The sequence below is a fragment of the Pseudophryne corroboree genome, chromosome 4, assembly GCF_028390025.1.
Source record: "Pseudophryne corroboree isolate aPseCor3 chromosome 4, aPseCor3.hap2, whole genome shotgun sequence".
Classification (NCBI taxonomy): domain Eukaryota; kingdom Metazoa; phylum Chordata; class Amphibia; order Anura; family Myobatrachidae; genus Pseudophryne; species Pseudophryne corroboree.
In genome coordinates this window covers 181,571,404-181,586,641 of record NC_086447.1, presented here as the reverse complement: position 1 = coordinate 181,586,641, position 15,238 = coordinate 181,571,404, and the positions used below count along the sequence as shown (strand labels likewise).

The 15,238-nt window shown below is 34.5% G+C and overlaps 3 long non-coding RNA genes across 4 annotated transcripts; 2 read left to right on the top strand and 1 right to left on the bottom strand.

Moving 5' to 3' along the window:
* Positions 1–1,705: 1,705 nt before the first annotated feature.
* On the bottom strand, positions 1,706–2,670 carry LOC134911228 (uncharacterized). Its single transcript, XR_010176415.1, has 3 exons — positions 2,581–2,670; positions 2,110–2,169; positions 1,706–1,788 (listed from the first exon to the last, which is right to left on the bottom strand). It is a non-coding gene; the product is annotated as an uncharacterized LOC134911228 (long non-coding RNA).
* Positions 2,671–4,775: 2,105 nt separating this feature from the next.
* On the top strand, positions 4,776–5,930 carry LOC134911227 (uncharacterized). Its single transcript, XR_010176414.1, has 3 exons — positions 4,776–4,873; positions 5,666–5,761; positions 5,871–5,930. It is a non-coding gene; the product is annotated as an uncharacterized LOC134911227 (long non-coding RNA).
* Positions 5,931–10,619: 4,689 nt separating this feature from the next.
* LOC134911226 (uncharacterized) lies at positions 10,620–12,803 on the top strand. 2 transcript variants are annotated; one of them, XR_010176413.1, is made up of 4 exons: positions 10,620–10,708; positions 11,488–11,591; positions 12,384–12,479; positions 12,589–12,803. It is a non-coding gene; the product is annotated as an uncharacterized LOC134911226 (long non-coding RNA). The 2 variants fall into 2 exon arrangements; XR_010176412.1 differs by lacking the exons at positions 12,384–12,479; positions 12,589–12,803 and adding an exon at positions 12,003–12,284 and having other exon boundaries at positions 10,637–10,708.
* The last annotated feature ends 2,435 nt before the right edge of the window (positions 12,804–15,238 follow it).

The window sequence follows — 15,238 nt, the reverse complement described above, 5'->3', positions numbered from 1 at the left end:
AGTACTTGAAGGGTTGAACCTTCTGCTTTCCCCATATCTGCTATCAGCATCGAATATTGGGATGAGAGGGGTCCATTCCCTTCACCTTGGTATGAAACAAGACAAAAATAGAGATCTCAATTCTGCTTTTCCAAAATTGCTGCTCTAGGCCCTCTGTTGTTTTATAACATTGCAGAGTGGCCTGGCTGCTGGAATGAGAGGATGAGTACCTATATAAGTAGGAAGTGGTCAGAAAGCTATGTGTTCAATGTGCACAGATCTCTCTTGTGTTTGGATATAGGAATTAACTATTCAGAACATGTGTGAACTGCTTAATTGATGAAATTGGCATAATTAAATTATAGAATTGATCTAAAGCATTATGGTGCCTGTGGTAAACCGCTCAGAAAATAGCTCTCTGCAGAAAGCCTCCCATGTAATATTGATGATTATCACATCTAGCCTATGCTCAGACTTTGTACATGTATGAAGTCTATTGAATATTCACAGCAGTCAGGAGTATATTGTGCATAGATAATTCTTGAACATTATGGTACCTGTGGTACTCCACTCCGGAAAATAGCTACCTGCTGTAAGCCTCCTTTGAGATGTTAATAGTTATCACATTTAGCCTGTATTCAGATATAGGCCATGCATGTAGTTTGTCTTATATACTTAATTAGCAGCCAGATAGTGATATGCCGCACTACAGTATAATACAACAGATCGTAATCTGTGCTGACTATGTGGTTGTCATACAGATTTGTGGTATAACTTATCTGTGCACGAGAGAGCGGGTAAGTCACAGGTAACAAGCATCTGATGGTCCGCGCACGCTGGGAAGCCGCCGGCATGCGGGGTCCGCAACCGGAAGTCGGACCCGGCTAGCCGAAACCGGAAGTAAAGACGTACGTTTCGCTCCTAGAGCTTGGTCACTTGGTCGCCTAGTAGCACTCCTGCAACCAGGGAGTTTTTATTCAGTCTGGCGGCCATTTTGGGTGGGATTAGACTTCTTTGTTAGAGGACATTCTTATCTCCATAATGTGAACTTCTATCATCTTAGCCGTGGCCAGAGATAGTAAATGAAAATGTAGATTGCTGAGTAAGTTTTTCCATATGTCACTGTATGTATTCAGAAACACTTTAGTATTAAGGTTAAGGCAATGAATGAAATATATATATATATATATATAAAACAAAAAATCAACCCTAATATCTTGCGCTATACCTCTAGTCTCAAACCAACAAGAAATACCCTCTGTCAGATAAGGTATTAAAAGTAGATTACAAATAGAAATGGATTCTCGTGGGAGCCAATATGCCTTTTGTATGACAATAATTAAAAGTTTTTATTGTACAGAAACAAACGATATTTATCCTAAGCATTCGTTATTGACACAACCTTCTAAAAATTCATATAAAACAATATTACAATCTTATACATAAATTACAGTTGGATGTGAGGATTTTACAGCCAGGTGATCACAGTCAGAACTCGAAATGGATGTATCTCCAACCAGATGTTTGTGATAAGGACTTTGTTAACCAGACGTTGCAAAACCCAACGCGTTTCGTCCGTTAGGACTTCATCAGGGGTTTGGAATCTGGATAGTTACAAATGGAAATATATAAATCATATAGTCTTCATTAATAAGACATATTATTATCCAGGTAAGTATTCCATTGAAATCTATTGTGGATTAACATACATACCAGTTCTTATAGTAGGAGTGATTACCATTGATTAGAAAGGTTTAGAATATCCAATGATTACATCCAATCACATATTCAATTCGATAAATATAATATCTGAAACATTATCGTTATAATAATCAATAAACATTATCCTTATACAAATGATAAAAGGAAGAGGGAGGGAGAGTCAAAAGAAGAGAAAAGGGAGGGAAAGTCGAAAGAATATTATGAATGTCAATATAAATCAAATAGCTCCGTATTTATCCACATAATCAACATCAATTCAGCTGATGGAAATGATACAAAGGGCAGGGTCTACAAGTATCAGAAACTACCAATAGTTATAGAACACTCCAATTAAAGTCCACATAAAACTTCAAATTCACAATATACACACAATTATATCCACATTACAACTCATTGTATAATACATACCTAGATAGACTTCAAAAAAATATATATAAATTTGGTTGAAATTAGATGATGTTACGTTCCCTAAAAGGGATAAAGATAAAATAGTTTTTTGTCACTCAAATGATTGTTAATAGGAAATGTTCCTGTAACATCCTGTTTACCATTAAAATAACATAGATGCTACCAACAAATCAGAGAAGATATAACAACAACTTCCTCAATTGATTATAAGAAACCATGCTGATGTCAGTATTTAATGTAAGGTATTTAAGGTGATTCAAATAGAAGAACTTTTTTATCCCAAACTAATTAATAAATGATGTCTTTAATCTAACATGCAATGGGGAGTGGTATATTCAATCAATCATTAGAGAGCCAATTAAGTTCACAGCTGTAATTTATAACCAGCAAGAAGAACTTTTTAACATCTGAAATACTAATCTTAACATCATATGGTATTTAATATTTGCACTAAATTAGTCTGGTTCTTACCTATTTTCAATCAAGAATGGTGGAACCTTATAGTCTACCTCTGTTTATACATGTCACCAAACAGAGAACTTAGGAAAATTTCAAATCCTGAACGAAACTATTCCCTGTGGACAAGTAAATCTAAATCAGTATATTACAATCATACTAAAATTAAGTAGTTACTCTTAAATTAAGGAATCCATTCATCTAATAAATTTTCAAAAAGACCATCCAATAACTAAGTTCCAAATATACAATTATAGTACTCAAACTTACTTTTTACAGGAACAAGTGCAACCTCACTGAATCCCAACTACAGAATGAGAGGCAATATAAGGACATCCCTTTATAGCTCCCTTGATATTACATCACTTCCTGCTGGCTGATTAATTAATTTATTATTAGTTAGTGATGTGTTAAGACCTCATAGTACTATGTGGAATGCCATTCTTACTGGTTACCTAACAGATCCCCTAAATGATGTCTTTAATCTAACATGCAATGGGGAGTGGTATATTCAATCAATCATTAGAGAGCCAATTAAGTTCACAGCTGTAATTTATAACCAGCAAGAAGAACTATTTAACATCTGAAATACTAATCTTAACATCATATGGTATTTAATATTTGCACTAAATTAGTGCTCCCTCCTGCTGGCTGATTAATTAATTTATTATTAGTTAGTAATGTGTTAAGACCTCATAGTACTATGTGGAATGCCATTCTTACTGGTTAACTAACATCAATTCTGCTTCCTGACATTATAAAAATAAGAGGGGACAAAATCTGAACGCTACATGCGTTCCACTCTCGCGTGCGTGTCAGCGCACCGCACTTCCGGTTCCGGCGGGAGTACGCACCGCGTGCGTGTCACAGTCACGCACTTCCGGCGGAAGTACATCACATGCGAGTCACGATCGCTGTTTGCGTGCCATGGTCCCGTAGTTCGATGGAGTTGTGTCAGCGGATGTTAAATTTTGTGGTTAGCTTTAGGGATTCTTTCTGTGATGAATAAAGATTAAACAAAAATTCTTTATAAGGTGTACTATTAAAGAGTTCTTTGGTCATTAAAGTCAAACTCTTTTTTCACAGTTAGAATTGTAACATTAATATTGAATTCTAAATAGTAATAAAGTGCTGTTATCTCATCAATTAAATAAAGGTATTAATAGTGCTATTTATTAAATAAGTGTTAATCAATATAAGTGACCAATTTGTGATAAATAATATTAATTATAAACTATTTGATAAAAAAATATACTTAAAGTGACTTATTGCAATAATAACTAATAGTATTGATACGACATGTTTCAAATTTAAAGTTTAGTGTTTAATTGTCTGGTTCAAATTACACCGACAATATTAATATAACCAACATCAACATGATTTCCCATTTACAGAAAGATTCACCACATATTACATTTCATAAGAGTTATATATTGATAGACCATGAACATACTATATATACTTAAATCATCCCTAAGTTGTATATTCCTTTTATCAAACTTAAACTAAAAAAACTATAAACATAGGGGGAGGGGGGGGGGGACTGTAAGATGGCCGGACTAATAATAGGAATGGTTAAATACTATTCACTTCTCTTTTATTATGAAGACTATTATAGGAAAGACACAATATCAATATCTTCGTTTAAGCCACCAGGAGTGAGAGTGTTCAAAGAGTAGATCCAAAATGTCTCCTGTTTGGATAAAGTTAGATCTCTACTTTTTCCTCTAGGATCTGATGGAATGTATTCGAGAATGGTAAAGGAGAAATTCTCCTTAGTCACAACTGAATTGTGTTTATCCATAAAGTGTCTGGGGAGACTATGGGACGTCAGTTTGTTTTTCACGTTCCTCATATGTTCTTGTATTCTGATTTTAATCATTCTCTTAGTTTTGCCTATATACGATAGGCCACAGCTGCAAGTGATCCGATAGATAACATATTCAGTGTTACAGTTCACAAGGTGTCCTAATTTGTACCATTTCCCTGTTTCCATTTTAATATTAATGGATTTACGTTCCATAAATTTACAACAGATACACTTTGAACATGGATAACAACCCTTTGTAGGTATAATGGAGTCTGGACAGCTTCTGTGTTGTACTAAGTCAGATAGTCTACTTGGTGCTATTATACTTTTCAGATTGGTGGATTTCTGGAAGACCAGGTTAGGTTTATACTGATTTAGATTTACTTGTCCACAGGGAATAGTTTCGTTCAGGATTTGAAATTTTCCTAAGTTCTCTGTTTGGTGACATGTATAAACAGAGGTAGACTATAAGGTTCCACCATTCTTGATTGAAAATAGGTAAGAACCAGACTAATTTAGTGCAAATATTAAATACCATATGATGTTAAGATTAGTATTTCAGATGTTAAAAAGTTCTTCTTGCTGGTTATAAATTACAGCTGTGAACTTAATTGGCTCTCTAATGATTGATTGAATATACCACTCCCCATTGCATGTTAGATTAAAGACATCATTTATTAATTAGTTTGGGATAAAAAAGTTCTTCTATTTGAATCACCTTAAATACCTTACATTAAATACTGACATCAGCATGGTTTCTTATAATCAATTGAGGAAGTTGTTGTTATATCTTCTCTGATTTGTTGGTAGCATCTATGTTATTTTAATGGTAAACAGGATGTTACAGGAACATTTCCTATTAACAATCATTTGAGTGACAAAAAACTATTTTATCTTTATCCCTTTTAGGGAACGTAACATCATCTAATTTCAACCAAATTTATATATATTTTTTTGAAGTCTATCTAGGTATGTATTGTACAATGAGTTGTAATGTGGATATAATTGTGTGTATATTGTGAATTTGAAGTTTTATGTGGACTTTAATTGGAGTGTTCTATAACTATTGGTAGTTTCTGATACTTGTAGACCCTGCCCTTTGTATCATTTCCATCAGCTGAATTGATGTTGATTATGTGGATAAATACGGAGCTATTTGATTTATATTGACATTCATAATATTCTTTCGACTTTCCCTCCCTTTTCTCTTCTTTTGACTCTCCCTCCCTCTTCCTTTTATCATTTGTATAAGGATAATGTTTATTGATTATTATAACGATAATGTTTCAGATATTATATTTATCGAATTGAATATGTGATTGGATGTAATCATTGGATATTCTAAACCTTTCTAATCAATGGTAATCACTCCTACTATAAGAACTGGTATGTATGTTAATCCACAATAGATTTCAATGGAATACTTACCTGGATAATAATATGTCTTATTAATGAAGACTATATGATTTATATATTTCCATTTGTAACTATCCAGATTCCAAACCCCTGATGAAGTCCTAACGGACGAAACGCGTTGGGTTTTGCAACGCCTGGTTAACAAAGTCCTTATCACAAACATCTGGTTGGAGATACATCCATTTCGAGTTCTGACTGTGATCACCTGGCTGTAAAATCCTCACATCCAACTGTAATTTATGTATAAGATTGTAATATTGTTTTATATGAATTTTTAGAAGGTTGTGTCAATAACGAACGCTTAGGATAAATATCGTTTGTTTCTGTACAATAAAAACTTTTAATTATTGTCATACAAAAGGCATATTGGCTCCCACGAGAATCTATTTCTATTTGTAATCTACTTTTAATACCTTATCTGACAGAGGGTATTTCTTGTTGGTTTGAGACTAGAGGTATAGCGCAAGATATTAGGGTTGATTTTTTGTTTTGTAGTATTGTCTCTGTCAGTTAACCCTAAGATTGCAGCTTTTACCAAAAATGCCGATTTTTAGCGATAGATCAAAAAGACAGTTAAAAGCTAAAAATATTTTTGATGAGGAAGAACAGGTGTTTCAAGCAGATGAGGATGATTATTATGGCTACCTTAATCTGGTAGAAAAGTTAGCAGTAAAAGAACTTAATAATTGGTATGATATAGTTACATTGGAGAAATATCTTGAAGTAGGAAGGATCCCAAGAGGCCTAAGGCTACATAAGACCCCTACGATAGGAGGAGGAAATGAAAGCTTTATCACCAATTGGAATTCGATCTTAGATGATTGTTCCAATAAACTCATTGGTTTGATTATTTCTGAAAGGAAGAGGGAATTAGGTCGTATTGAGGAAGAAATCAAGAAAATTGAAGTACAAGCCAATAAATTTGATGATAGTGAGGAGTTCAAACGGGATGTGGTGGATCTGCACCACAAACTAGATAGTACTGAAGAAGAAATTATATCACGTAAACAGAAGAAATTTTTGCGAGATAGAAATGATTACATATCTGGCCAGATACATCATTTACCCATTAATGAAGGGAGGATGGAAGAGAGAACTCAGGCACCATTGATGAATCACTCACGGTATGATAAGAGATACCAGGGTGACTATAGACAGTATCGTGGGAACTATGGAGGCCAACAATCTCGTAATAGATCCAGAAGGAACTATCAATCCCCCCATTACAATCGGAGAGAAGAATGGAGGGGCTATAGGAATAGATACCCCTCACAACAGGGTGGACAAAGGAATCGATTGGTTTCTTTTCGTGATAGATCTGATCAAGGGAACTATTCGTATAGGGGTAGATATAATACTGACAGATCCCCTACTCCAGTTAGGCAACAGAGAGGCCATTTTTTAGAAGAACGACGAGGACACAGATTTCCTCGCATACAACAACAAAAAGAGGAACTTCACACAAGATTAGATTCTCCACAGGGTGTGAAGAGAGGACACAATGGAGGAAACGAGGATGTAGAGGGGGCAGAGAGAAGCCCGAAAAAACGAAGAGCACTGTTCCATCAAGAGAAGTCCCATCTGGGGTTATCAATATCGCAAAGAGACATTTATCAACAGCGGAAAGCTCCTTATTAGAGAAGGGTTTAAAATTTGCGCCAGATTCACATGTAAATAAATTTAATTTATTTATAGACCTTAATAAGTATATTCGGAAATTGACCATCCATAGACATTTTCTTAAAAATCCCCCAATTGAAAGTTCCAATAAAGAGAAACCTCCATTGGTAAAATTACCTTCTGAGTTTTACCCTGTAGAATCTAAAAGTAGTAATTTGGACATATTTTATGAGTCTGTTAAGGAGGACTTTAGAAAAATGAAATCAAAAAGTTCTAAATATGGAAATAATCTGAACCCTCAAGAGAAAGGAGCCTTGAAGTCCCTTAAAAAAGATAAGAGCATAGTGATTAAAGGGGCCGATAAAGGAGGAGCTTTGGTCCTTCAGACAAGAGAAGCCTATTTGAATGAGGCTTCTAGTATACTACTAGATGGGCATACATATATTGAATTACCTGGCAATCCTACTAAAACTTACCAAGAGGAATTGACCTGTCTGTTAATGAGAGCGTTGAGGGACAATTTGATCTGCAAGGATGAGTTCGATTATTTGGACGTGAAACATCCAATAGTGCCGAACTTTTATCACATACCAAAGATACATAAAAGTAATACAAATCCGCCAGGAAGATCTATAGTGGCAGGAGTGAATTCTCTAACTTCTAATTTGTCGCACTATATTGATATTCGACTTCAACCTTATGTAACTAAAATGGACTCATACCTTAAAGATTCTACAAGTGTCCTCCAGGAACTAAATTCCTTTATTTGGATAAAGGATTATTATTGGCTTACTCTGGACGTCCAAGCGCTATATTCTTCTATCCCGCATTCTAAGGGTATAGAGTCAATTAGAGCAGTTCTATCTAATGATCCCGAATTATCCAAAAAGGATGTGTCATTTCTGCTGGAAGGCATAACATTTATTCTAAACCACAACTTTTTTGAATTTAACAACAAATTCTATTTACAAAAACAAGGTACAGCGATGGGGACTAAGTTTGCCCCATCGTACGCTAACCTTTTTATGAAGGAATGGGAAGATACATTTGTTTATGGTTCTGAATATTGTGAAAACATTGTTTTCTATCGCAGATACATAGACGATCTTCTTTTCATATGGAAAGGAGATAGAGCTAGTATTGATGACTTTATGGCTTCCATTCAGATCAACGATCTGAATTTAAAGTTCACCTATCAAACTGATTCGCAGAAGATAGACTATCTTGATCTCACCTTAATGGGAACAGTAGGTGAAAAGATTAGTACAAAAACGTTTTTTAAGGAAGTGGACACCAACAGTTACATCCCGCAAACTAGTTGTCATTTTCCAGCATGGAAAAACAATGTGCCATACGCTCAATTTCTCCGTTTAAGACGTAATTGTACCAGCATTGAAGACTACTGGGATCAGGCAGCAGTCATACAAAAGAGATTTGAAGAAAGGGGCTATACTGTTGATATGGTCTCTAAGGCCAAAATAAAAGCATCTCTACAAGAAAGAGATAAGATGTTACTTCCTAAGGATAAGATTGAACCAGCAAGACAACAGTTAAGACCTTTTATTACACAATTTAACCGTGAAAATCATTCAATTAGAAAAATTCTGGAACGCCATTGGGGTTTACTTTTGAAGGACCCAATTTTGGGCCCTACGCTTCCAAATAAACCTAACCTGGTCTTCCAGAAATCCACCAATCTGAAAAGTATAATAGCACCAAGTAGACTATCTGACTTAGTACAACACAGAAGCTGTCCAGACTCCATTATACCTACAAAGGGTTGTTATCCATGTTCAAAGTGTATCTGTTGTAAATTTATGGAACGTAAATCCATTAATATTAAAATGGAAACAGGGAAATGGTACAAATTAGGACACCTTGTGAACTGTAACACTGAATATGTTATCTATCGGATCACTTGCAGCTGTGGCCTATCGTATATAGGCAAAACTAAGAGAATGATTAAAATCAGAATACAAGAACATATGAGGAACGTGAAAAACAAACTGACGTCCCATAGTCTCCCCAGACACTTTATGGATAAACACAATTCAGTTGTGACTAAGGAGAATTTCTCCTTTACCATTCTCGAATACATTCCATCAGATCCTAGAGGAAAAAGTAGAGATCTAACTTTATCCAAACAGGAGACATTTTGGATCTACTCTTTGAACACTCTCACTCCTGGTGGCTTAAACGAAGATATTGATATTGTGTCTTTCCTATAATAGTCTTCATAATAAAAGAGAAGTGAATAGTATTTAACCATTCCTATTATTAGTCCGGCCATCTTACAGTCCCCCCCCCCCCCTCCCCCTATGTTTATAGTTTTTTTAGTTTAAGTTTGATAAAAGGAATATACAACTTAGGGATGATTTAAGTATATATAGTATGTTCATGGTCTATCAATATATAACTCTTATGAAATGTAATATGTGGTGAATCTTTCTGTAAATGGGAAATCATGTTGATCTTGGTTATATTAATATTGTCGGTGTAATTTGAACCAGACAATTAAACACTAAACTTTAAATTTGAAACATGTCGTATCAATACTATTAGTTATTATTGCAATAAGTCACTTTAAGTATATTTTTTTATCAAATAGTTTATAATTAATATTATTTATCACAAATTGGTCACTTATATTGATTAACACTTATTTAATAAATAGCACTATTAATACCTTTATTTAATTGATGAGATAACAGCACTTTATTACTATTTAGAATTCAATATTAATGTTACAATTCTAACTGTGAAAAAAGAGTTTGACTTTAATGACCAAAGAACTCTTTAATAGTAGACCTTATAAAGAATTTTTGTTTAATCTTTATTCATCACAGAAAGAATCCCTAAAGCTAACCACAAAATTTAACATCCGCTGACACATCTCCATCGAACTACGGGACCATGGCACGCAAACAGCGATCGTGACTCGCATGTGATGTACTTCCGCCGGAAGTGCGTGACTGTGACACGCACGCGGTGCGTACTCCCGCCGGAACCGGAAGTGCGGTGCGCTGACACGCACGCGAGAGTGGAACGCATGTAGCGTTCAGATTTTGTCCCCTCTTATTTTTATAATGTCAGGAAGCAGAATTGATGTTAGTTAACCAGTAAGAATGGCATTCCACATAGTACTATGAGGTCTTAACACATTACTAACTAATAATAAATTAATTAATCAGCCAGCAGGAAGTGATGTAATATCAAGGGAGCTATAAAGGGATGCCCCTATATTGCCTCTCATTCTGTAGTTGGTATTCAGTGAGGTTGCACTTGTTCCTGTAAAAAGTAAGTTTGAGTACTATATTGGTATTTTTGGAACTTAGTTATTGGATGGTATTTTTGAAAATTTATTAGATGAATGGATTCCTTAATTGAAGAGTAACTACTTAATTTTAATATGATTGTAATATACTGATTTAGTTTTACTTGTCCACAGGGAATAGTATCATTCAGGATTTGAAATTTTTCCTGAGTCCTCTTTTTGGTGACATGTATAAACAGAGTTAGACTATAAGGTTCCACCATTCTTGATTGAAAATAGGTAATAACCAGACTAATTTAGTGCAAATATTGAATACCATATGAGGTTAAGTATTTCAGATGTTAAATAGTTCTTCTTGCTGGTTATAAATTACAGCTGTGAACTTAATTGGCTCTCTAATGATTGATTGAATATACCACTCCCCATTGCATGTTAGATTAAAGACATCATTTAGGGGATCTGTTAGGTAACCAGTAAGAATGGCATTCCACATAGTACTATGAGGTCTTAACACATCACTAACTAATAATAAATTAATTAATCAGCCAGCAGGAAGTGATGTAATATCAAGGGAGCTATAAAGGGATGTCCTTATATTGCCTCTCATTCTGTAGTTGGGATTCAGTGAGGTTGCACTTGTTCCTGTAAAAAGTAAGTTTGAGTACTATAATTGTATATTTGGAACTTAGTTATTGGATGGCCTTTTTGAAAATTTATTAGATGAATGGATTCCTTAATTTAAGAGTAACTACTTAATTTTAGTATGATTGTAATATACTGATTTAGATTTACTTGTCCACAGGGAATAGTTTCGTTCAGGATTTGAAATTTTCCTAAGTTCTCTGTTTGGTGACATGTATAAACAGAGGTAGACTATAAGGTTCCACCATTCTTGATTGAAAATAGGTAAGAACCAGACTAATTTAGTGCAAATATTAAATACCATATGATGTTAAGATTAGTATTTCAGATGTTAAAAAGTTCTTCTTGCTGGTTATAAATTACAGCTGTGAACTTAATTGGCTCTCTAATGATTGATTGAATATACCACTCCCCATTGCATGTTAGATTAAAGACATCATTTATTAATTAGTTTGGGATAAAAAAGTTCTTCTATTTGAATCACCTTAAATACCTTACATTAAATACTGACATCAGCATGGTTTCTTATAATCAATTGAGGAAGTTGTTGTTATATCTTCTCTGATTTGTTGGTAGCATCTATGTTATTTTAATGGTAAACAGGATGTTACAGGAACATTTCCTATTAACAATCATTTGAGTGACAAAAAACTATTTTATCTTTATCCCTTTTAGGGAACGTAACATCATCTAATTTCAACCAAATTTATATATATTTTTTTGAAGTCTATCTAGGTATGTATTGTACAATGAGTTGTAATGTGGATATAATTGTGTGTATATTGTGAATTTGAAGTTTTATGTGGACTTTAATTGGAGTGTTCTATAACTATTGGTAGTTTCTGATACTTGTAGACCCTGCCCTTTGTATCATTTCCATCAGCTGAATTGATGTTGATTATGTGGATAAATACGGAGCTATTTGATTTATATTGACATTCATAATATTCTTTCGACTTTCCCTCCCTTTTCTCTTCTTTTGTCTCTCCCTCCCTCTTCCTTTTATCATTTGTATAAGGATAATGTTTATTGATTATTATAACGATAATGTTTCAGATATTATATTTATCGAATTGAATATGTGATTGGATGTAATCATTGGATATTCTAAACCTTTCTAATCAATGGTAATCACTCCTACTATAAGAACTGGTATGTATGTTAATCCACAATAGATTTCAATGGAATACTTACCTGGATAATAATATGTCTTATTAATGAAGACTATATGATTTATATATTTCCATTTGTAACTATCCAGATTCCAAACCCCTGATGAAGTCCTAACGGACGAAACGCGTTGGGTTTTGCAATGTCTGGTTAACAAAGTCCTTATCACAAACATCTGGTTGGAGATACATCCATTTCGAGTTCTGACTGTGATCACCTGGCTGTAAAATCCTCACATCCAACTGTAATTTATGTATAAGATTGTAATATTGTTTTATATGAATTTTTAGAAGGTTGTGTCAATAACGAACGCTTAGGATAAATATCGTTTGTTTCTGTACAATAAAAACTTTTAATTATTGTCATACAAAAGGCATATTGGCTCCCACGAGAATCCATTTCTATATATATATATATGTTTAAATTATTAAAAATTGACAATTGACATTGAAAGTACATAAACCACCAGATGGAATAATCAGTAGCTGGATATATTTAGACCAGCTATGATATATGGTCAGGTGGTTTATAGTACAGGAATAAAATTCAATTGATGTTGTTAATTTCAATGTTTTCATTAAGACCCTGTGGAAACAGGGTGCCCAAGGAGAAGATCCAATATGCTTCGCATTTGCAAAGCATATTGAATCTATCTCCTCCTAGGGCTGTGAGTGGTATATGTTCTATGCCCTGAACTTTAATAGCTTTTACATCGCCTTGATGTTGCCGAGTTATATGTTTGGATAAACTATGGGAAGGAAGCTTGTTTAGAATGTTCCTTCTTTGCTCCAAAAATCGTATGTTTAGCCTCCTGGTGGTACGACCTTCATATTGGAGTCCACAATGACAGGTTATCAAGTAGATGACATACGAGGACTGGCAGTTTATACTTGAAAGTATGTCAAAAACTTGCCCAGAAAAGTTAGATGTTAAATAAGTACTTTAATTAATGAAATTGCAAGTTATGCACTTCAATTTGCCACATTTATAGCAGCCCTTTTTAGTTCATCTTAAGTCATTTAACCAATCAGGTGTTTTTTTTTTAAATTATTATTATTGGTACTGATTCCAAAGAAATGACTTGGAGCTAGATAGTTTTGTAAATTTCTCCCTTTCTAAAAAATGATCTTGGGTTGTTCATCCAAACAGGTGGATAAAATATTATCCCCCTTTAATATAGAGACATTTTTTTCTTATACTGTTACTCAATTGGCGAGAAAGATTATTATATTTAGAGATGAACATAGGAGTGTATTTAGGCAAAGTACCCTCAGACTCCAAAGAGGCATTCCAATATATAATAGATTTATCTTTTTTAAGAAGGGCCATACGATCATATTTTATAACCTCCTCGAAAGCTTGTAAAACTATTGTCTCTGGATAACCTTGTTCTAGAAACGCCACTGCAAGAGTTGATACCTGTTCTAAAAAGGTATTCTCATTTGAGCATTTCCGGAGTATTCGTAGAAATTGGCTCTTGGGCATATTGTCAATCCAAGGTCTATGATGGCAACTGGAATAGTTTAAAAATCTATGACTATCCACTTCTTTGGTGTAAGTTGAAATAACAATTCTATTATTGACAATCATAAGGGCAATATTGAGAAACGTGATGTCTGTGGGGTGAATAGTGCTGGTGAATTTCAAACTATAAGTGTTTAGATTGAGTGAGGAAACAAAGGCTATGGCTGATGCCATATCTCCATTCCAAATAAAAAACATGTTGTCTATATATCAGCCATACAGCACCAGACTCGCCCTAAGGCCGCCCCCCCCCCCCCCACACACACACATGGCACTCCTCAAAATGACCCATGTACAGGTTGGCGTTACTCGGGCGAATCTCGTGCCCATGGCGGTGCCATGTGTTTGTAAAAAATATTGCATATTAAAGGTGAAATAGTTGTGAGTAAGTATAAATCGAACTGCATCTAGCAGAAAACATCTTTTAATATCACTCAAGTCGACATCCAAGCTCAAAAAAGATTCCAAACTCTTAAGTCCTCCATGGTGGGGTATGTTGGTATAAAGTGATTCAACATCACGTCATAAAAATATATTGACTATCATTAATTACATTTAAAAAGTGAGTAGTGTCTTTAATGTATGACCTGAGTGACTGACCATAACCCTGTAAAAATGAATCAACATATGCAGATAAATTTGTGGTATGTGAGCCAACACCTGAAATAACTGGACGCCCAGGGGGTGATTGTAAGGTTTTGTGAATTTTAGGGAGGTGATAATAGGTGGGGACTATACAGTGAGGACAGAAAATAAATTGGTAATCACTTCTCGATATTGCCGCCTTCCCAAGAGCCTTATCCAGGATTACCTTTAAAGTAAGCGGAAAGTTACAGTAGGATCATGTGGTAATTTCTCATAGCAGTGAGGATTGTTGAGCTATTGCATTGCTTCAGACACATAATCCTCTGTATTCTGGACAACTGTTCCTCCCCCTTTATCTGATGCTCAGATTATAATGTAACTATCTGTCTTTAGACTATTTAGTGTTCTTTTCTCATTAACATGAAGATTGTCTCTCCGGCTACATTTTTTCTTTTTCCGATTGTTTACACAAAGATTTTGAAAATCATTTAAAGTAGAATTATAAAAGGTTTCAACACAGCCTGTTTTATGCTGTGTAGGATAGAACTCAGATTTCTTTTTAAATCTAGCTAGAGAGACATCCATAATGTCAAAGAGGTGTTCTTCTGTAGGGTGATTGCTACTCTCCTGCT